Here is a 22,652-nt window from a genome sequence, read left to right as displayed (position 1 = left end):
CTCCTGGCCACCCAATCATGGGAGTGCTTTACAAGGTGGATCTAATCATAGCGAGACATTTCCAGTCAGCTACTGATAGCTGCCAGCCTTTGAAGCTGCACTCAAGTCAGATGTAAATAACATAAAATGAAGGCACAGAACATTAAAGGCAGAAACTATGTAAAACCAGTTGAGCTGATTAGTACCAAATTACTGATGTTCCATCTGCTGGGGTGGTAATACTTGTTTTCAAGCTGCCTGACTGCAATGCTTCATTTCACAGAGAGCCCATGTTCAATGGGCCTGTAGGGAACACTTAATAGAGACTGACAATGGAAGGAGATAGTGACAAATACGTAATTACTCTTTGAGAGTGCAATGTGTTCATTAAGAAAACTAGCAATTTTTCTGTGGTACAGAATATATATATCATAATATATGTGCCCATATATGCATAGACTCTACAAACTTGAGAGCAGAATTAACAAAAATTTCTTGGATCTTCACCACTTTGAAAAACAAGAAAATCTGTAATAAACAGGTATGTAGAGCATATTAACATAAGAAAAAAGCAAAAAAAAATACAAAACAAAACAAAAATCACCATAGACAATATTTAACCTGTATATAAGTTTTAAAATTTAAGAAATTCACTTTGACATTTTTTATCCTTGTTTGAACACCTCAGTTTGTTAATATTCTTCAGAAAAGACTGTATTTAAGAAAGAACTAGCAATACTGTTATTACTGGCACACCCTTAGACAATGTCCTATCTGTAATACTAAGCCGCACCTAAAATGGGATTGGATTCTAATGAAATAAACTGTAGGAAGTAGAATTAGGAGCAGTGTTAAACCACATTATGACATAAAAAGCTGATGGAATATGCTAATACCTTACCATCTGGCAATTAGAATTCCTCCTCCTTAGATCTGTCTCCCACAAATACCATCATGTTAGGTCCCACACTGCTCTTCATGATTAAGAATTCATTTTTCCTGTTCACTAAGTAACTTATCCTTAGAGCTGAGTTACTCCTGAGTAATTAAAATACTCTCTCATCTTGACAAATAATTCTTCTAGAATAAGTTTTCAGAAAAGCCAGATTTTCTTGAAAAGTTATGACTAGAAGTATGCCAGGAGACTGCTGAGAAAGTTGAAACGTGTTTCTGTCTGGAAACCCTATGGAAGGGGAAGTTCATCATATTCTTTTGTCAATATGGTTTTTCGTTACAAGCTACAATTCCTAATGTAAGTCACATTGTTTAGATTTTCTTCTGCACTGAGTTGGGAAAAAAAGCCATCACGGAATAATGATCCACAAAAGAAAACAAATAAACATGAGGCAGCAATCTTATTCAGATACAAACAGTGAAAAAAGGTAAAGAACTAACCTTCCTCATATATACTGTGTGAATGAAAACTTTGTAATTATAAAGATAATGGATACTGTCAACCTGAACAGCTATTTGGAATCCAGTCAAGCAACACAAAATATTTTATTTTGTTATTCAAACAGATTTGGTCAGTGAAAAAAAAATTAAACACTGATATAACTCATTGATATATATTAATATGTCTAATAACACACGGAAAAAGGATGGTTTATTTAGATTCTTTATTGACTAATGGTACCAAGGTAACTGAGCTTGTGAGTTACTATTAATGGAAAGAAAAATTTCTGCATGATTACTAATTTTGCTATTAAAAGGAAATTTCTTCAGAACACAGAATAATTCTAGTACCTCATAAAATATAACAAAAATGGTAATATTTTAGGTATGCTATCACCTAACTAATAACCTAAAACAAAAGTTGATTAATGGTTGATAGCTGTTGACTATTAGTTCAGGTTTATGTGTTGTCATGTCTTATCACTGGTGGAATGCATGCCCTTTGATATTGCATTAACAATTTAAGAGAATTTGGTTTTGCAGCCTTCTCCCAAACTCCTAAGGAAGTCTTGTAATAGTAGTCTTGTCACTACATTCTTACATCACCTACATCAATTATGGCTTTACAAGGGAATTACCAGTATAAAGTAAAAAAATCAAGATATATTTACTGTGCTTAGTGTCAACTTGCAGTCAAGCCAGATATATAGCTGATATATCAAATAAATTGAAAATTTTTGCAATCAACTTAGAAACAGCTTTTACAGTGAATACAATAATACAGTTTGGAATGAAGATGACTCCATGTGTCTCAGGTGTAAATAAATAACATTATGTTCTGTAACTTTCTGTCACAAAAGACAGGGAAGGAAATCTGAGATTTAAACTAGGGAGAGGAGAAACCAAGAGGAATCCCACACTCATGCACACACATCACAGAAATATGCTACCTTGGAAATAACCAATTTCAAAAAGAAAAAAAAATGTAAATAACTCCTTGAAAGGACACAGTTTCTGTCTTGCTCATCTGGGGTGCAACAACTTTGAAAACAAGATTGCTGCCACCTGTGCAGACAGGAATAAATCAATAAATCAATCCCTGAAATGCACAGACATACGCTGGAAAAAAAGTTATTAGAAAGTTGAGCTGCAGAGTCCTGAAAATCAGAGACAGCTTCAGATTTGTGAATCAGTCTCAAACATACCACAGAGATAAGGCATTTAAAAACAGATTGGGTAAAACCCTGAAATGTGCTGAATTAAAATTTAAATTAAAATTAAAATGGCCATTTAAATACCTTGTTAAATTACATAATGATTGTATTAGGATTTTACCTGTTCTTAGTTCTTAGACACCTGGCAATTAGAAATATGCACTGCTGTAGTGCCCATTGTTAAATAAACAGAGCTGTGAAAGTTATAAGTGCATTAAAAGTACTTCACTTGAATTCTAACATATGTCCCATTTGTCTTTGCAGAATGGACTTTAGACAATTTAAAGACAGATGATGGCCTCTCCAGCATCCAGCTCCCTGGTAAGAAAAATGTCCAAAGAAGCATTTTCTTCCAATAAAGAGTTTGTGCTTCAGAGAAACTGTATTGTATCTTGTAGCTTCCTTGAGTGTCCACTACATGAGCAAATCTAACAAGAAAGGAGCAAATATGACACTGCCAGAAGGCTTATTTACATTTTGGAACTATTAAGAAAGCTGACAAGGAATGTGTGATTTCTGATTATCTAGTCTGTGGCCCTAATTTGCAGACTAATTTGGTTATAGTGATGTAGCAGGTTCAGTTCATAAACCGAGCGGAAACACCAATCAAGTGTAGTGGTTTGGTTCAAAATATCCATTATTTACTTATTTTCCTTCTGTGAGATAAGAATTAGGAGAAAGCAAAACAGGTTCAAACTTAAACGGTTGCTGTACAAAGAAAGAGTTTTATTACCAATAGAATTAAAAGTAAAAAGAAATAACAAGAAATTAAAGCAAACCGCCCCCCCCCCCCCCCTTCCGGCACTCTCCTCCTTTTACGCAACTCGCACAAAGGATAACAGAACATGGGATGTTAGTCAGTGTTGCAGTTCTTGAAAAGTCTCTTTCATATGCTTAAGGGAAAAAGGGTTTTCTTCTGCTTCACATGGTTCCCAAACTGCCACCAACAGCAAACCTACCTGGAAAGAAACAATCTGCTGTGGTGTAAAACATGTCTTCCATGAAAAATCTCACAGTTCCTTCACGCTGCCAAACATGAGCCATCACATGGGGTTATTAATCTTTTAAGGATGAGTTATTTTGGCCTGAACACAAAGGCTTCTTCGCCACAAGTCTCTAAAAGCCTCTCACTGCTTCTATACAGCCTGGCATAGGCACTCTTCACAATCTTCAAGGGCCACACGTGAATTCTCCATCCCCCGATGTACTTCAAATGGATTAAAGAGACAAACTGTTTGTGGTATTACAGTTTCTTACCATGGCATGCAAGAAGGTTTTTTTAAGCTACGCACGAGAATCGCGGCACCGCCCTCTTTTCTCCCGTCGCCATGCTCGGCTCCGTCTGACGTGACTCATTTTCTCTTTCTCTCTGACTCTGAGGCCACCATGTTGAGGAGTGTCCTTGTTCAGGCTTTACGATGGAGAAAGCCTCGCTCCCTCTGTGCTGCTGGCTTCGTGGTGTCCTCTTCAGTTTGGCACGAAGCGTGCTGTGCAGACAGGAGGCTCTGCTGACTCCCGTTGGCTCTGCTGGCTCTGCATGGACAGGAGAGGGACCCGCCGGTGCCAGGAAGCCGCGCCGGATGGGGTTAGCTGTGTGACAGTCCATGGCTGGTTTTAGCTGTGTGACAGTCCATGGCTGGTTTGAGCTGTGTGACAGTCCATGGCTGGTTTTAGCTGCGTGACAGTCCATGGCTGGTTTTAGCTGCCTGCGGCTCTGGGACAGTTCCCCCCGCAGCGACCCAGGGTCCGTGCCGCAGGGTTGGGAAAAAGTGGGGGGCAGGGGCCCCAGCCCGGCCCAAAGGGTCCGAGGCCCTCCCAGCTTCCAGCAGGTGAGCTGGAATGAAAGGGAATTCCCGCCTTTCCGCAAGGTTAAAATATGTAAATTGTGAGAAGCGTCATTACTCTAAAAGACTGTCCATCAACTCAGGTTCAACCCACTACAAGTGGCTATTTCCCCAATGCCAGAGTTAATTGAATAAAATAACAGATATCATTAGATATCATTACAAGTTTTGAACATTTGTTAGTTATTTAAAATATGCTAATAGGTCTATTATGATTTTATTAGATAATTTTATTTAACATATTAAATATATCAAGTAAAAATGCAATAAATGCAAAATAATATTGTACAGTAAAAGATAGCAAGCTTTGTAGTATATTCCCTACATGACTTTTAAAAGGAAAAACAGCATTTTCATGGTTTTTGATGTCTCATTTTTATTAGCATGCTATTACCGAAATCATGATATGTAAAAAAAAGAAATATCTCTTTGTAATGACAAAATAATATTTTTTTCCAAATGGCTACAAAATCAAAGATATGGAATACACAGATATGTTTATACATTTAGCCACTAGACAATGATCTCAGTCTACAGCTATTTGAAAAGTCCTTAAACACAAATTCTATTATAATAGTGAAAAGATCATGAAGAAATAACTTCCACCTCTTATCAGGGTGTCAACGTTGTAACTGGGAGACTTGCTTATGACTTCCTGTGACTTTCATTTCCTCATCTGTGCATTTGTTAACCTTTTGCAAACAGAGAAGATGTTCCTCTAAATTTAAGCAAGATACGAGAATAATGAAAAGGAAAAACAACTTCTCTAAATATCCTGTTGTTACCATAACATGCAAATATAATGAACACCCACACACAGCCACTTGACTGATACTAGACATATTTTAAAAAGTATATTGTGTAGTAGATGACACACTTCTAAGTCAAATGTATACATGCACACAAATATATATATTTTAACAATAAGAAATCATTATATTTCCACAGGAAATAGTTTAGCTCTTGGTGTTCATTTTCTCATATTGGGGACCAAAAGATAAAAACTTTTGTTTCTTCACTCTTTCTCTTTTCCTTTTAAAACTTCAGAGAGCAGACTTCTTAAAATAAGGTCTTAAACATTTATGTTGTTCATTCCTAAAGTTTCCATCCAACTTTCATTTTCCATGATCCAAGACTATTCATCTTCATGCATTTTCAAAATCATTTGTCTGAAGAAAAACATGTAAAAAACTACACAAAAAACTGGAAAATTCACACAGAAAAAAACCCAACCTTTTTTTACAGAAAGATCTCCAGCAATGACATGAAACCTAAAATACCTGTAATGTGCTTTATTAACGTTGGTTTTGCAGTAGGTTCACTTAATTCACTGTAGAAAGAAGCCAGAAAAGGGCTAGCATTTGTGCAATAACCCAGAAACTAGCCAAGTTGAAATGGTAAGTCTGTCTTGTTAGCATTGTCAAAAAGGGAAAAGAGAGAAAAAGGTGAAAGAATATCGCTGTTGATTTTTTCATCTCAGACTTGAATTGCATGCTAACATTATATTCCTCTGTAAAAGTACACATTCCCTTATCACCACATGATCTTTTTGTAATAACAGAAAAATATCATATTTATATGCCAAAAAGAAGATTTTTAGCAATTTTATTATTAATCAATATTTTTCATTGAGTTGTTCACTAATGGAAAAATTTAATACATCTAAGGTAAATTGTGTTCTATAAGTATACTTTCACTCTAAAGATTTTGAAAGGAATCTAAATGACTATTCAAATAAAGCTGTTTACCTAGCAGACGTCTAAAACTGAGTTTCATAAAATCAAACCTTATTATCTTGGGAGAATTATACTTAAAAGTGTTTGAGACCTAAGTAGAAACATATCCTAAACAGGCAATCAATCACAATATCATACCTTGCCATTATCTCAGCAATATATGTACTAACTGCATAAAATGAATGACTATTATTGGAGAAATTGAATAAATAAGCAACACTTTTGGACACATTTTACTGATCAAACAGGTCAGTGTTTTTATTTTACTATATGAAAGGGATAATTTCTTCCTATGGAATTCTGTAACTTAGGTTTTTGTTTTATTAAAATCAGTACATTCCATACAACAGCTCCCAAATTATATTTAAGTCTATATTCTACCGTATTTTGCAACTGAAGTGAAAAAATATTATTTTATAAATTTTGTGTGAAGTTATGTACACTGTGTGCAATAAAACACAGCATAACTAAACCTCAATAACTTAAAATTATCCTTGGTGAAGCAGAAGGCAGAAACCTCCAATACCTTCTTCATCTCAGTTGTTACGGATGTACATTGCTACAGCAATTTCAGGACCCTGAAAACAGTGGCAAAGTCTGGGGTAAGGAAAGCTTATCCTCGGTGCAGATTAGGGATGACCTAAAACATCTGAACACACAGAAGACTGGGATGGGCATATCTACAAGTGCAGGGGGAGCTGTATGATACCATTGCAAGCCCAACCTTTGTCATCTTTGGAAGCCCATGGGATCAGGGGAGGTTCCTGATGAGTGGAAGAAAGAAAATGCCCTCTTTTCAGGAAGAGCAAGAAAGAGTATCCAGAAAACTACAGTTTGGTCAGTCTCACCTTATGAAAATGATGAAACAACCAATCTAGAAGCAGTATCTGAATTTATGGAGGGCAAGATAGGGAATAGTCAGTGGGGATCTCTGAAGGGGAAATTATGTATGCCTGACTGACATTATAGCCTTCCACGATGAGAAGACTGGCTCAGTAGATGAGGGGAGAGCAGTGAATATTTTCTACTTAGCACGACTTTTGACACTGTCTCCCATAATTTCCTCATAGGCAAGTTGATGAACCATGGGCTAGACAAATGGACAGTAAAGTGTTTATGAAATTTGCTGAATTGCTGGACTCAAAAGCTTAGCATCAGTGGTATGGAGTCCAGCAGGAGGCCAGCCACAAATAATATACCCCAGGGGTTGATACTGGCACCAATACCACTTAACATCCTCTTTGATGATCTGGACAATGGGGCAGAATGCACTTTCGGCAGGTTTGCAGAGAATGCTGCAAGTCATTGATGACAAGTCTCTGATGCACCAGATGATTGGAGAAATGAGCTGACAGGAACATCACGAAGTTCAACAAGGATAAATGCCAGGTTCTGCACCCAGAGAGGAATAATGCCATCCAGTACTAAACAGCTGGGCCAGCTGGTTGAAATGAAGTTTGGCAAAGGGCCTCATGGTTGTGGCGGTTACCCAGCTAACCACCAAGCAGCACAGCAAAGAAGGCCAGCAGTTTCCTGGGCTGAGTTAGGAAGAGCTTCACCAGCAGGCTGAGGGAAGTGATTCTTCCCCTCTACTCGGTCCTGATGAGACACATTTGATGTTCTGGGTCCAGGCCAGGGCTCTCCAGTACAAGAGAGAAATACACTTACTAGAGAAAATCCGGTGCAAGACTGTGAAGACGATTAAGGTGTTGGAACATCTGTGTTATGAGCTGAGGATGAGAAAGCTAGGAGACTTCAGACTGGAGTGGGCTCATGAGAATCATACCAGTATTTATAATTACCTGATGGGAGAAGCCAGACTCTTCTTAATGGTATTTAGTGAAAGAGCAAGACTCAGTTGACACAAAGTAAAACTCAGGCAATTCCACTCAAACATGAGAAAAAAGTTTTGCTTTTTAAAACTTTTTTTCCTTGTGATTGTGGTCACACACTGGAACCTACGCACGCAGGTTGTGGAGTCTGTGTCCTTGGGAATATTCAAAACCAAATAGGCACAACCCTGATCAACTTGCTCTGGATTACCTTGTTCTCGGAAGGAGGGTTGAACTAGATGAGGTGATTTCCAATTTCATTCATTCTGTGATTCAGTTACCTCTATCCTTCAGTGTTCTAATGGAACAGTTGTGACCATGCTGTGATATCCATAAGCTTCGTACTTATTTTATTGTATTTTTTTAGGTATCTTATACTCTGTAATTTTGCAAATAAAATACAAGTCCTCTAAACTAGATCTTTCCTGCTTGCTTTCAGTTGATCAGTGAATTATGATACATTTATATTCCTATTTAAATTAATACATAGGATTTAAGGAACAAATTCTTATGCCAAATAATGCAAATTTTTTGTGTGCAAATAATTGAGAAATTAAAAACCTAAGCTTCTTTTTTATAATGATTTTATAGATAAAATTCAATTACTTATGCATTTGAGATCAAAGAAAATGGTTCTGTTTTTCCTTCTTCATGTCTGATTTAAAATGAAGGCAATGAACCAAATCCCACTCTTAGGTATACAGGTATAAATTATATTTCTAGTTTGTATATTTAATAATTCATAAAATTAAATTTATAAATAATAAATTTCATATGTGTGTATGTAAAAATAGAACTTAGCCAGGAAGAAGGTCAAGAAGAAGGTAAAATGTAAATGTCCTCTAATTATACGAGTAAGCTATATACAGTGGTAGAAAAAAATATTTCCAGAATATAGTAACTTTGGTCAACTTCAGTAACGCGGGAAAAATTTCTGTGGAATCCGTAATAGTTATGGGAGCAAATAAGCAAAGCATAAATTGCTTTGTTTATTTGTTTACCTAACAATAAGAGGATAAAAAGATTCTCTGTAGTGATTTTATTGTCTTTATTCTCATAGTCAGACAAGGCTGCACAACTAACATATATGCTAATTCCAATATTACCCAATTTCATCTGAAACAGGAAATACTAAAATTATCACTGTCTAATTCAAAATCATCCTACTTTATTGCACCCGTGTTTCATCGCTGTGTTTACATTTATCTGTCTGTCCACTTTATTATTTTGTCTTTATTGGCCTTCCCCACTGAAATCACAGAAATATTTCCACTCTCAGCGACAATTCAGTGTTTCTTCTTCAACAGTCCTTTGACTGATACTTGTGAAGAGACTTGTACATTATGTGGTGCTCAGTTAAACCCAAGCAGAGTTACAGTGAAGCCTAAACTACTGCTAATTTCTTTATTACTCTCCATTTAATTATTGGCTAATTAGTGATAGATATTATGACTTGTATATAGTTTCAAACATTTGTAAACTTCATCAGAGTGAATCTAAAGACAGATTTCCTGTGGGGGTTTTTGCTATTCTTCTGTTCCTCTCTGTTAGAGATGATTGTCTGGTTTTCATCTGCTTTGCTTGCTTCCATTTGGCATAATTTAATATTGCTGTGATCCAGCATTACATTGATTTAATTTCTGAAGAAGACACCTTCAGTGCTGTCTGTGCACAGAAACAGTAGGCTGGGTCAACTAGGCTGGAAAAATAACCCAGAATTATTTATTTTTCCTGTTGTATTTCAGCCTTGCGCTCTACAAAACGCATTGACTACTTGACATCAGTCATCCACAATGTGCTGTTTTACATGGTAGGAACATTACAGAACCATGAAAGATTCAGATTTATGAAAAAAAATCTGCAGTAATGAATTTATTATTTTAGGAGGTCTTTTAGATGGATGTACTTTAACACCTCTAAAGTCTTTATTGACATGTTTTGCATGCCTTCAGCAGACACCGTTACTACCACTTCAGGCAGAGGACTTCAGATTTCTTTCTACAAAATTTTCTAAAACCTAGTTTCCATTGAGCCAAACTTTGGTGCAATGCTTTGGACAGATTGCAGGGAAGGCTTTTCATGTCTCTCTAAGTAAATATACAGTCTCCAACTCAGGGAAAATCATCTCCACTGCTCTCAGGCCAATGGAAATAGGAAGCCAAGACATAGGGTACCTACAGCTTAACACCAAAATGGCATATTTGCAGTTTTCAAAAGATGAAAGATCTCTGTTTTTCACATCACCATCTTTTCTGAAGTTTCCCTTGATATTCTGTGGCTATGCAATTCACCTGCTTGGGTCAGTGGAATAAATAATGTACTCAAACATGATGTTTATGATTATAAAAGGGCTTCCATCTTTTACTAAATAATTAACCAGTAAAAAAAAAAAAAAGAGCTTTGGATTCACAACTATTTAGTATGAGTATGTTTTCATGAGTTAGTCATCAGAACTGGCACAGCTACTCTTTGGGAAAATATTCTATTGATGGGTAATGAAACAGTGACATTGCCACAGCGGGGAAGGGAAAGTCGAAAGATTGTTCTCAGTCTGGTTTGCTTAATTAAGCAGTAGCCAGTGACATGGTTTAGCTGTATTTACTTGACAATTTTTTTACTGCTATGATTGATTGGTGGTGGCTAGAGTGTGAGCAAAGGACCAAAGACATCAGCATTCATTGTGATTTGGGGGAATGAAAGCCAAAAGAAAACTTGGGTAAAATAAAAATGACAAGTCACTTGTAGGCAGTAATCTGCATTCAAACTAGACAGTGGGGCAGACACTTCTCACGCCTTGGATATTCTTACCCCAGTGGGCATGCTAGGAAAAAAGACACATGAAGGGCAAAAGTTCCACGTTAAAATGCAGGACCTTGTCTCTGCAGACAGAAATATGGTTATGAGAAAAAGCAAAAACCTAGGCAGAGTGCAATGAGATAAGTGTGCCTTGTGATACCATGAAATTGAATCAGTTTCAGATGTGGTAGATTGCCCCAGTACACAAAATGATGAGAAACTCTCTATCAATCTGAAATACTTCCTGAATCTTGAAAGACTTGGGTGAAGAGTCTCAGCTTCTCCCCTGTCAACTTGTCTGGGGACAAATTTTACCATCACATTCTTTCCACGAGATGAAATCTCTTAGAATAAGTCTCTTGAGTCACAGGCATCCCTTAACCATTTCATCTTCATCTATATCCTAACAGGCCTATCCAGCCTCTCCTTTAGTGACTTTAACCTCAGCAGAACGACTCAGGATTACTGACTCCCATTTTCCTTCTTAAAGGTTTTTAAATCACCTCTAATCTTCAGCACTTAAAGTTTGTCAGGGGCATTCTTCAATTCACAGCTTTCACATGCTTTTTTTTTAAGACGCCTTAGTTCTACATTTCTTTCCTTCATTGTCTTTCATCTAAGTCTTTTCTGTTTAAGTCCTTTGGTCAGGCATAGTAAAATCTAGCCTATTAACTAAGATGTACATTTATGAAACAAATGTAAGCTGTGATATAAAAATACACAATCTCTGTAGCCATATACATGGAGGTTTTAGGTAATAGCATGTCAAAAGCAACAGTTGACAACATGTAGTTTATTGATATTTCATATTTTGTACAGTTCCTAACAGGAATGTAATAACCAAGTCATCTGTTATGTGCGAGTTTAATCGATCCATATAAAATAAAAAAAAAAGGAAGGAAAACCAGAAGAGGATTAAAAAGTAACAGAAATTCATAAAGGGTCATTTTCAAATGAGTATTATCACCAATGACAGAATAGGCCTTCTTCATCCACAGAGTGGATTTCATAACACAAAAATTACAAAAATGTTATAAATCAACAATCAGGAAAACTGTTACAAGAGGAAGAGCAAAAATTTGTGTAACTTCTCTGAGCTTGACCTCAGCAAAAGGTTTCTTTAGAAAATTTCTTCTTCCTCTTACGTCTTAAAATAAGTTTAACTAGTATAACTAAATGCAAATATCAAAGAAAGTTAAACAGAGCACATTCTCTAGCTGGCTAAGAGTTTCTTTCAATAGGTTACTGAACTGAAATAAAATACTTGGTTTAAATAAGCATTACATAGCATGCCCTCAATTTCACTGGTCTAGTGGGTAAATTTACTTATAAGAGCACAAGTATTATATTTAGAAAGGGTGAAGAGAGAAACTGCAATAGAAATATCCACACTAAATGCATGTCGTAAAAGAAAGTAAGATACATTTTTGTGTTTTCATAAATTTATGGCATTTAAGGCCAGAGAACAATTGTATTGTGTCATTGTGTCACAGGCTATTCCTTTTAATCTCACTAAATCTTCTTAGAAGAATAGCTTGTCTTTGACTGAAGCATAGGTTGTGTTTACCAAGAGCACCTCTTGCAGAAAAGCATTTCATCTTGATTTAAAGCCATTAAGAGATGGAAAATCAACTACCTTGTTTTTTCTCAGAGAGAGTAATATCTGTTGGTTAACAGTGAGTGTCTTACTTTTTGTAGCAGTCAAACATGCGGCTTCAGCATCAAAGTCCTCATTTTGTTGTCTTCTCCTAAGCTAAAAAATACTACACTATCCATTTACATTACTGTTTTTTATCTTTGGAAAGTATTTATCTACTGCACACAAATAATCTTTTAATTTAATGTTATACTGAATCTCAGATTGTATAATATTCAAATTAATAACTGTTTTTTATCAGACTTTTAATATCTTTCTTAAAATATGAACATAATTTTTTTCAATGGAAAAAAAGAATAATGAAAAATTTATTTATGTCCATTTAACCACTTTGCCCCACTACAGAAAATATGAGTCACTAGTTTATTCTGACACTTTTTCCAAGTCACTGCCTTTCAGAGAGCCATTGCCTCCTCTGTCATTATGAATCCTTTTAATATGGAAGTACATTCAGTTACCTTGTTTGATTTTCTTCACTTCCACAAGACTTTATACTTCTTGACCTCAACCCTGAAAAAATTAAGTGTAAAACTAAAACAGCAAAAGCTGTTAGTGTGGTATACTGTCCAAACAAAAACTAGCAGGAATCTTCCCAACTGCACAGGCTAAAAGAGGTAAGCCATCTCACGTACGGATAAAATCTTTTGGATGCTTTTCTGAAATATTTCTCTTGATCTTGTCTCATTTTGATATCCAGAAACATCTGTAAGAGTGCCAGTAAATAAATCTTTCAAAACTCAAATAAGGTGTTTTCTTAAGATGTGGAATTGACAGAAATTCTAAAAATTTCTAGACTTTTTACCTTTAGAAATCACTGTAGTAAATGAAATTATATATATGAATTGAATTTATTCATCTCAAAGCCAGAGAAATATTGGAAAGTCACAGGGGTTTTTTCTGATTTTTGTGTCTGAGTTGCCCTTTAAATACCTGTTCAGGAATATTAAAGCATACTTATGTGAGACCAGAAATCAATGAAGGAAAACTGAGCAATCTAAATTAAACAATTTAAAATATTGGTTTGTTGTTGTTGTTTTTATTTCTTTTTAATCTTGTTTAGTCTTGCTTTGTTTGTCTATGGTGTAGCTTAGCTTTGTTTGTCCATTGGCAAGGACACTTTTCAGTAAACCAGGTTGCCCAGAGCCCCATCCAGTCTGGACTTGAACACTTACACAATTCTTTCTACCTATGGATTCATGGAAAGTATTGTACAGCAATAAAAACTGAATTTGCAAGATAATAAAATAAGAAATTGCAAATTAGTTTCTCCAAATTAGTGCATGTAATGGCAGTTGTATAAACAATGTCTGAGTGAAGGTGTGCCATGAGCATCCTCAATGTCATTCTTAATTCACTTTGTTCAACATGAGAAAAAAATAGTAAAATCTATACAGTAGAAAGTTCTGCATTTCATCCAAAGGAATGTTCTGTGCAGTTTCCTATTGATTACCCTCGTGTATTTTAAGATCTCAAGAGCAGAGTATCGGAAGTGGAATATATTTTTACAATTTTTTTCTCACAAAAGAATTTATACAGGTTACCTACTTGAATTAAGTTTCTGCCTGAGCATTTCTTTCAATTAATTCCATCCCCGTGGATGGACTCTCTTTTTTCGACTGTCTAGGATATGTCTCACTTGCAGATAAATTCACACAGAAAACCTAAAGACAGCACATTAAAATGAATTCTGACCTGTTCAGAGGTAAGAAGTCTGTGCTGGAAAATGTCTCTATGGTCAATAGACCTTTGGCATCTCATCTTCTAAAGACAGCATCCTTCCAGTTCTGGAAGAAAGCCAGGTAGCTTGCACATGTGGAGAGGCAACGAGAACTCTGGCAGGGTGCCAAGCTGCCTGATTGCTTTCTTTTCCCTCCCACATTTTTTGAACAGCTGACCCTCAGAAAGGATGTTCACTGATCTCTGGATGAAGCAAAATGTCCTGATCATAAATCAGTCTGCAAAGAACAAAAGGAAGGCAATATGTGGCTACAGTGCCTTACTATGTGGGGTTGTTTCAAATTTCTGTAAAATCCAGTTGGTTCTAAGCATTTCAAGTTGCAGCTGCCCAGTTACTGGTTTTGTGGATGGGTAGGTTACTGCAGAGTTTTGTTTTCTGTCTTTGGTACTGAAAAAAGCTGCTGGTCAACTTCTTAAAACAAGGTTTCTATGTGCTTGTCCAATTCCTTTTCATGAGCAGTTTTGGAATAGAGTTACTGGAAGCTTGACTTGAAACCTGCACTTAGAAAGTCTTCACATATTGTATTTTGGATAAATTGACTAAGATATACATTCTACAGATATGAGAATTGCTGCAGTGGTTGTTACAAGAAGAAATTAAGAAAAAGATTTTAATGATTGTGTGCCTTAAAGTGCTCCTCATCTTCCTGAGAAAATCCATTCAGAAACAGACCTGACAGATCTGAGAAGGCATCTGCAGCTCCATAATTTTGAGAATCTTTATATGTAAATTCTAGGTTAGTGCTTATCTGTGTCAGATGGCTGTGGTTTCCAGGGAGATACACCTTAGAAGTGTCTTTCCCTTTTTGTTTCCTTTTCTTTGCTGCTTGTAAAGGATACAAGAGGAACTACCTCATCTTTTGCCAATTTTGCAATTGGGAACCTTCTTGTGCAAGAATATTTTTGAGTGAAAAATATCTAGGGATTCTCTGGTACTTTTGCAGACCCAACATATACTGAGCAGCATGCCTGCCCACTGTAGGCTTCTGCTATGTCTCAGATATATTGAAATTTGATTTATATGCTAATAATTTAAGTTAGATGTTCACCCATTAAGAAAAGGAAAGGCAAGAAAAGAAAACTAAGAAATTCTTATTATGACTGATTTTGGTGTCCCTAAGACGCTGAAAAAAGATGTGTTCAAGAGGCAGAACAAATGAAAGAGAAGATAAAGTACAACTTTGTCTAATGATATCATTTTTAAAAATACTTTGAGCAAGAGTTAAAATGAATTTCTGGAGAATTGAGAACAATATGATGAAAGAAATAACTTCTAAAATTATTTTTTCCATTACTGGGAAAAGACTGCCCAAAAGAATCCAACAAAGTGCCTGCTGCAAAAAGAAGACTACAAAACAGTTTGTTTAATTAATGTGATTTTTACTGTGTGTCTCTGAACAAAATTCAGAATTCCCAGTTCATATATTTTTCAGCATTTTAAAGTTTTTATTTTCTTGATCTGCAGTCTTCTGGACTTTCAGCTAATGTCACGGTTGGGTCTCAGAGCCAAAGGCAAGTAATTTCTTTCTTTCAAAGGGATGGTAGAACACGAAAAAAAAAATCAGATAAATTAAGACATCAAGCAGTATAATTATGGAAAGCTGAATTTTATTGTGTTTGTTTAGTCTGTTAGTTGTTTATTCTCCTTTAATATAACTATGGAGGGAATGCTTGGCATATTCATTAGTTAAATGGTACATTCTAAAAGGTACAGAATTCTCCTTCAGAAACTGTATTTGTTGTTGGACCACCACCATCACTTGTTGGATTGAGAATTTACAGGTTTCCTTCTGTTCTGCCTGTAGTTGGATGTATCTGTGTGCAAATGATATTTTGGTAATTGACTTTTAGTTTCTGGGAATATTAAACTATTGAAACTATTTAGAATATCAAACAGCTCTGACATTTGACAATCAACATTTTCTGCATTTTGACATTTGACTGTCAACAGTCTTTTCATTCTTATCTGAATCAATTTCCTCGGAATTCTCTGTAATACAAGTCTGGGCTTTTTTGTTGTTTTTTTGGTTGATTAACTTTGTTGATTTGTTTCAGGGTGGGATGTTTTGAATTGTTTTTAAGAAAACAGGGTAAAGAGGTTTTTAATTTCAATTCTTTCCTAATTTATTTCAGTTAACTGTAAGGTATATGTAGTATTCAAGGCTGTCCAGGGTCTGTACTCCAAACTAGCAGTCTTTTTATTCACTGATAGTCATTTCTACTTAAATAATACACAGGGAATGTATACAGTATGTGTGAAGACATACAGATAAACATGCAGACTATACTGCTTCCCTAATAGAGATAGGTATCCTGCCACCCTTAGCAGCTACATATTTCAGAACTGGTAAGGATTAAATTTCTTCAAAGTCATAAAGAAGGACTGTGGAGTAGAAGAGAGTCTTCATTGTTACACAGCTCTTTTCACAGCTGTTCTTGCACTAAGGCACAACTTTCAAGCAGTGCTCACTGGACAACTGAATAGGGGAAAATCCTGATTTTTATGTCCAGTTTATACAGTATATACAGTTTTTATGGTATTTTTTAAAAAGACATTGCTTCTTTGTTAGATGTTGAGTCTATGTAGGCTACGTAACTGGTGTTGTGACTTTTGTCAAATAACATATTTGTCTCATGTTTACCCCAAAAACATGTTCAGCAAGACAATCTAGAGAAAAAATTTGAATAAGATTGAATCATGTACCTAGTCACTTAGCACTGTAACATGGGCTTTCAGATAGCTCAGCAAACTGAGATGTGGATTTCAAAAGCACATATCAAGCTCTAAAACAGAAGACTGAATTGGCTGACAGTCTACTTTTACACTTAAATTAAAACCTTGTGGTTGTGGATGCAGTAAGTTTCATCCAAGCAGTACTTTAAGTAATTAATCTCTTCCTCATCTTCACCCAATTTGAACTTTGGGTTCCTACTTGCCTCAGAAAGAGTCCTGTATCTTAGGTGGGTCATACAAGACAAGGAGGAAAAAAAAAAAAAAGGAATAAAATAAAATATTCATACATTTGCTAGGAAAAATATAGGTATGATACTATTGACACAATCATCATAAAGTTAGCATGCTAGGATCCTAGGCAGCAAAAACAAATTATCAAAAGGAAGGTCCCAAATCCTTCACTATTTTTCTTGTATCTGCAGGACCCAAAATATCTTCTCATCAGACTGTAGCTGTATATAAACAAGGACTTTTTCAATATCTAAGCAAATTTAGCATCCCTTGACTGATCATTCGTTAACAAATATTTTTCTCTTATTTTCTTTTCTAGTTAATTTTTTTTAGTCTTAGTAGAAATGGATCTGGTCAGACAAAAGTGATAAATATCCCAAAGAAGTGATGTATCCAAAGAATTGTTATCATGCTCCTGATGTGGCAGTGTGATTTTTTGGTTGATTCGAGAGACAGGTGTCTTTCAGCTAATAAGTGAACACTGCAGAATAATAGGTACTGCTAAAAATCAGCAGTTTAATCCAAGCCCTATCAAAGTAAGAAGAAAGACTCCTAATAATTTCACTAGTTCTTTGATTGGATCTGAACCAAAGCTATTGCAGGATCAAGGCAGGAACTGCAGCTCAATTTTATGTTTTAAATTAGGTGCTTGCTATGCTGTTACCTGAGAATATTGCCTGGATTCCTGATTTTGAGAAGATGCAAGCACATTCATAGGAATACATACGTGGAAAATATTTAAGGGCACACAAGTGCTTACAACTTCTGTGCACAATAGAGAAATTGAAATAATGAAAAAAACATTAACTGCCTTTTATTAGTGTTTTTCTTGTTTAAGATGAGCATGTTAGACCTAATAATAAAAAAATTTTGTCACAAAACAAAAAAACCAAACAAAAAACAACCAGAAAATAATACTTGGTCTTTAAGGACTCTTAAAATCCAACTCATTCTAAGATTCTAATATTTCCACAGGTAAATGGCATAAGGTTCAACTTCACCCTTGGGTCCAGTGCCAGATGCAAACCTATTCAGTTTCTATCCACAGACATTCTTCTATCAAGAGCTGGCTGCAGAAAATCAGTGTCATAAAGTACATGGAAAACATGTAGCTTCAGATTATAATAAAGCACTTCACCCTGGAAAAAGTTTTTATTTGGGAAACTGTCAGTTCTGCCATTAGTGTAATTTGTAACAGCTGACACAGACATACTCTGCATTGAACCTTGTTCAAACAATTTAAAATCACTTCTCCTGCTTTAAACAAGTAAACCCATGACATAATACAGTCAAAGGTCTTATGCTGCTCTTGTTCATTACAACAGATCTTTATAATCTGCTGTAGATGAGTTTGCATTGCCTTTCGAAATAACTTTCTGCCAATGTGGGAATTTTAAAAATAGCAGGGACGTATAAAAGCTTCATGAATTAAAAATAAAGGAAACAAGGTTTCCATCTCATCAGGTATACATGGGACACTGCAATTGATGAACAACACTGTTGACAATGCAAATAATTTTTAACTAGCTTACACTCAGTTCTGCTGAAACATAACTCACAATTTGACAGGTGAGAGCTAGATCATGTTTTATTGTTGTCTTCCCATCTTACCTATCTAGACAGCACTCTAAAGAGCAGTTATCAGAGTGCAAGGAAGAAAGTCTTTCCTGTGAATAAGCTTTAATCTGAGAAAAGAAGCAGTCTTCAAGGGTTGCAACCAGATCTGCTTAAAGCAGGTGGAGGATACATCTGCTGACAATGCTGCTGTTTCTCTTCAGGCAAGGTAAGTGTCAGGAAAAAAAACCAAACCAAACAACAAAAAACAACAAAAAAAACCCAAAAAAGCTTAATAAAATGCAGCAAAGCTACTGTTTTCTGAAGTTTGTGGGTTAACACATATGCACCCACAAACATAAAAACAAAATGGTAAAGGGTGTTGTCAGCACAGTCTTGAAAACAAACATTTTCCCCCCACTATTCCAACACAAGATTTCTTTCAGAGATTCATATCAGCTTTATTCTACTCTAAATTTATTCACAATTTGCACTTTTTATCGGGTTTTTAGGAGAATTCTTAATTTTTCCACTACATTAATCTTTATGTATAACTTTTATAGAACTAGATCCTTTATCAGCTTTAATTTCTCCAAATAAGTAAAAATTTTCTGGGTCTCATGTTATTCATATACCTCTTTATTATGCTTTTTTGATTTCTCATCATTATAAAGGAAGTTCCAGCAAGGTTTTGTACAAAAATATCTCTCTCATAGGGGCTTCAATTGAAATTTCCTTGAGTTGGGCTTGCTTTCTCCTTTATCATAACACAGAGTCACTCTGCGACCACATAATATAGCTAGGACTTTTCTCCTCATCTGTCATTTCCAGTGGCTCTCAGCTTCCAGAAAAAAATTGTATTACTCCATAAATGATCTTGTACTTCAACCCAATAAATTTTGTCCTATTTATATTGCTAGTGGACTGCACACTTCAGACTGAGTCAAAAAGGTCAGCCATTTCTTCCACCTGCAAATTATCCACAAATATGTAAAGCAAAAACCTATTTATCAGTTGCCTTCACAGTCAGAATCCAGGTTCTGTTTTAAAAGGCACTATGTCATTGCACAGGTATTCCTGGAGGTATAAAGTTCAAGAAACTGTTGCTATGAATATGTATGACAGTACATGGCAAGATTGCTTGCAACTAATTATTGCAAATGATTCTGTGAACAGTCACTATACAGATTTTTTTATTTTTTGCTGTGCTGTGATTAACCACAATTTCATAATATTTTCATCTCCTAATTAAGATCATTTTCACTCTGAAATAAAAATTTGAAGAGTACAAAAAGTTTGAATTCTTCAAAGTTGCTTTGATCTATCCCCAGCTCAACATCTGCTTAGTAAATTCATACTTCTGATTCCAAATGTACATGAAGACAGGACTGGAAAAGATCATCCAAAAAAGCACTACAGTCTGATTTTACAAATTTAAGGGAATAATGGTTGTTTAGAGAAAATTTTGTCTCAAGAGAAAATTGTTCTTTTCTATCAGAATATTACTGGAAGGAGAATGTGAAATTAGGTGGTACATTACTGGCTGAGAAAAAAAGGAAGAAAATAAAGTCTGTGTTTTTGTGAAAGAATACCCTTTATGTGACAGATGTAAAGATACCAAAGCAATAGCAATTCAAATTCCTTGATGTTTTATCAAAGCCAAATCACAGCCTCATTGTGCTTTTGTTTCACTTTAAATCCATAACCCTTTATTGATGAAAAATTCTTTAATGAAAGGAAACCAGGCTGATGGAAGAGACTGCACTTTAAGAAGCACAGTCATTGAACTCTAACATGTATGTAATATGCAATGTTTTGGGAAAGGAAGGTGGGCTAATAGACTATAGAATCTTCCAGTTATTCCAGACTCTTCAGTAAAAATAAAAAATACTATTACTGGGTTCCTTTCTGGCAGTCAAAATGAGCAGAAAAACATTCATACATGAAATATTAACTTCCAACTCCATGCCAGATACGTGGAAGTAAGGACAAAAATGTAATGAGAGAAACCGACACAACCTTTAATTGTGAAGAGTCAGCATGATTTGCAGAAAAAGTACTTGGAAACACATGGATCTGGTATTGGATCAAAACATCAGCCCAGCAATAAAGTGCCAGACACAAAGAAATTAAGTTCTGCTCATTTAGATTCACTGAATTTGACTTGTCAGAGCAGGTAGCCCACTCTCAAAACCACATTGTTAGATCCATTTTACTAGCTTAGAAACTTCTTTGGTTTTCTCCTTTGCCCTGAAATTAGGCAGAAATGTGCTGAACATTGCTTGACATGTCTCTGGTCCTCTCCAAAACGATTTGTTTCTAGGACTCCTACCAGAAATCTACAGCACATTTATTAAGTGGGAAATAGAAATCCATTGAAGTGCTTTCTGAGAGAGCAAGAGCAATGAGCCACTGTAATATCTAATTCACATAATACTGAGAGTAACTGCACGGGAAGAATGAACATAAGTTGATGGTAAGTTATATGAACTCATCCTTATCAAGGAACCCATTTAGGGAGCTAAACTTGAGACACAATTGGATTACTGAAATTTCTTGTATAACATCGGGTTTAATAAAATAATACCAAATGTATTACACAATCAGAAACAAATTGAATTCTGTCAATTTTCTGTACTCTTTTTGTTTGTCCTATGTGTACTGTCTTCTAGTAATAGAAAGGGATTTATCTACTGGCAAAGCATTCTTGAGTCAGGAATGTCCAAAACAATTTTGATATAGCAGGTTTAGGTCCTGAAACTTGAAACAGTGGTGACCTTATAAAAAGCAGTGCAGTAAAGTTCACTTAAATAAAATTGTTTTAAAGGAAATCCATTCCAGAGATGTTCACATATATTTTAAAATTAATACAATAAATACCCATTTTTTGAAATAGATATAGCCAGAAAAAACTTGGTGTAAAACGCAGACCTGCTCCATCATCTAATGAGGAAACCAAGATTTCTTCTTTGCAGCAACAACTCCTCTTGATCCATGCAAACATATGTTCCACCTGGCAAGGTAGCATTAATTTAGAAGTCTTCAAAAATATATTTGGATCTATTTATACAATGTACCAGCACATATAGAGTGAGTCAATGTAACTGTATTGATTTCTTCCTGTAATCAAACATATCTTTAAAACCAGTATCCTGAATATAGAAGTGTTATGCACCTCTCAGCATTTCTTTGCAAAACTGATCACTCCAATATTTTCCACGGAAAAGTTATTTTCATTGTGGGAGATGTATTTTCAACAGTCTTCCTCAAATCAGTCTCAATATCTGACACATAAGATCAGAGGAAAGAGAGACACACAGGGTAAATGTTTGAAATACTCTCGTAGTAACAGCAACAATAGAAAACTAAATACACTGAGTAGATTAAATATATCAGCATTTAGGACTGCGAATTCACTTAGCAGTGAATGCTGTACTTTACAGAATGCAGGACAGAAAGCTCAGGTTTAACAAATTCTGAATTAACTCCTCCCCTATCCATGCAGTTAATTCTTGACCTAAGAAGATCTGAATCTAGTACATTATTAGGTTGGTTTTAACTTGGTTCATTATGCAGCAATCATGCCATGCGCTCCTCAGAGCCTGGTATGTGCTTGGATGTCTGCTGAGGGTAGTAGAAAGAGGGCTTTTGAGAAGGCTAAGTTCTAATAGACTGGCTAGGAGCAGAGGTGACAAAGAGGTAAAGGTTATGTTGGGGTTTTTCTTTCTGAGATAAGGTTGAGGCAATGACTGGACTTAATGAGTTTGGACAAGTGTATGGGCTTAGGCTAAGAATATCAGGAAAGAAGCTTGATTTTCTAAGCCTAAGACAAAGCATGTTTAAATGCTTTATAGCTTAGTTAAGCTGTTTTTATCTCTTCTCAGCTCAGCATGCTAACCTCTCAGTGTCTCCAGCTATTAACTTGTTGAATTAGGACAGATAC

Source organism: Corvus moneduloides, chromosome 2 (genome assembly GCF_009650955.1).
Source record: "Corvus moneduloides isolate bCorMon1 chromosome 2, bCorMon1.pri, whole genome shotgun sequence".
Lineage (NCBI taxonomy): Eukaryota > Metazoa > Chordata > Aves > Passeriformes > Corvidae > Corvus > Corvus moneduloides.
This window is presented reverse-complemented; position numbering follows the sequence as displayed.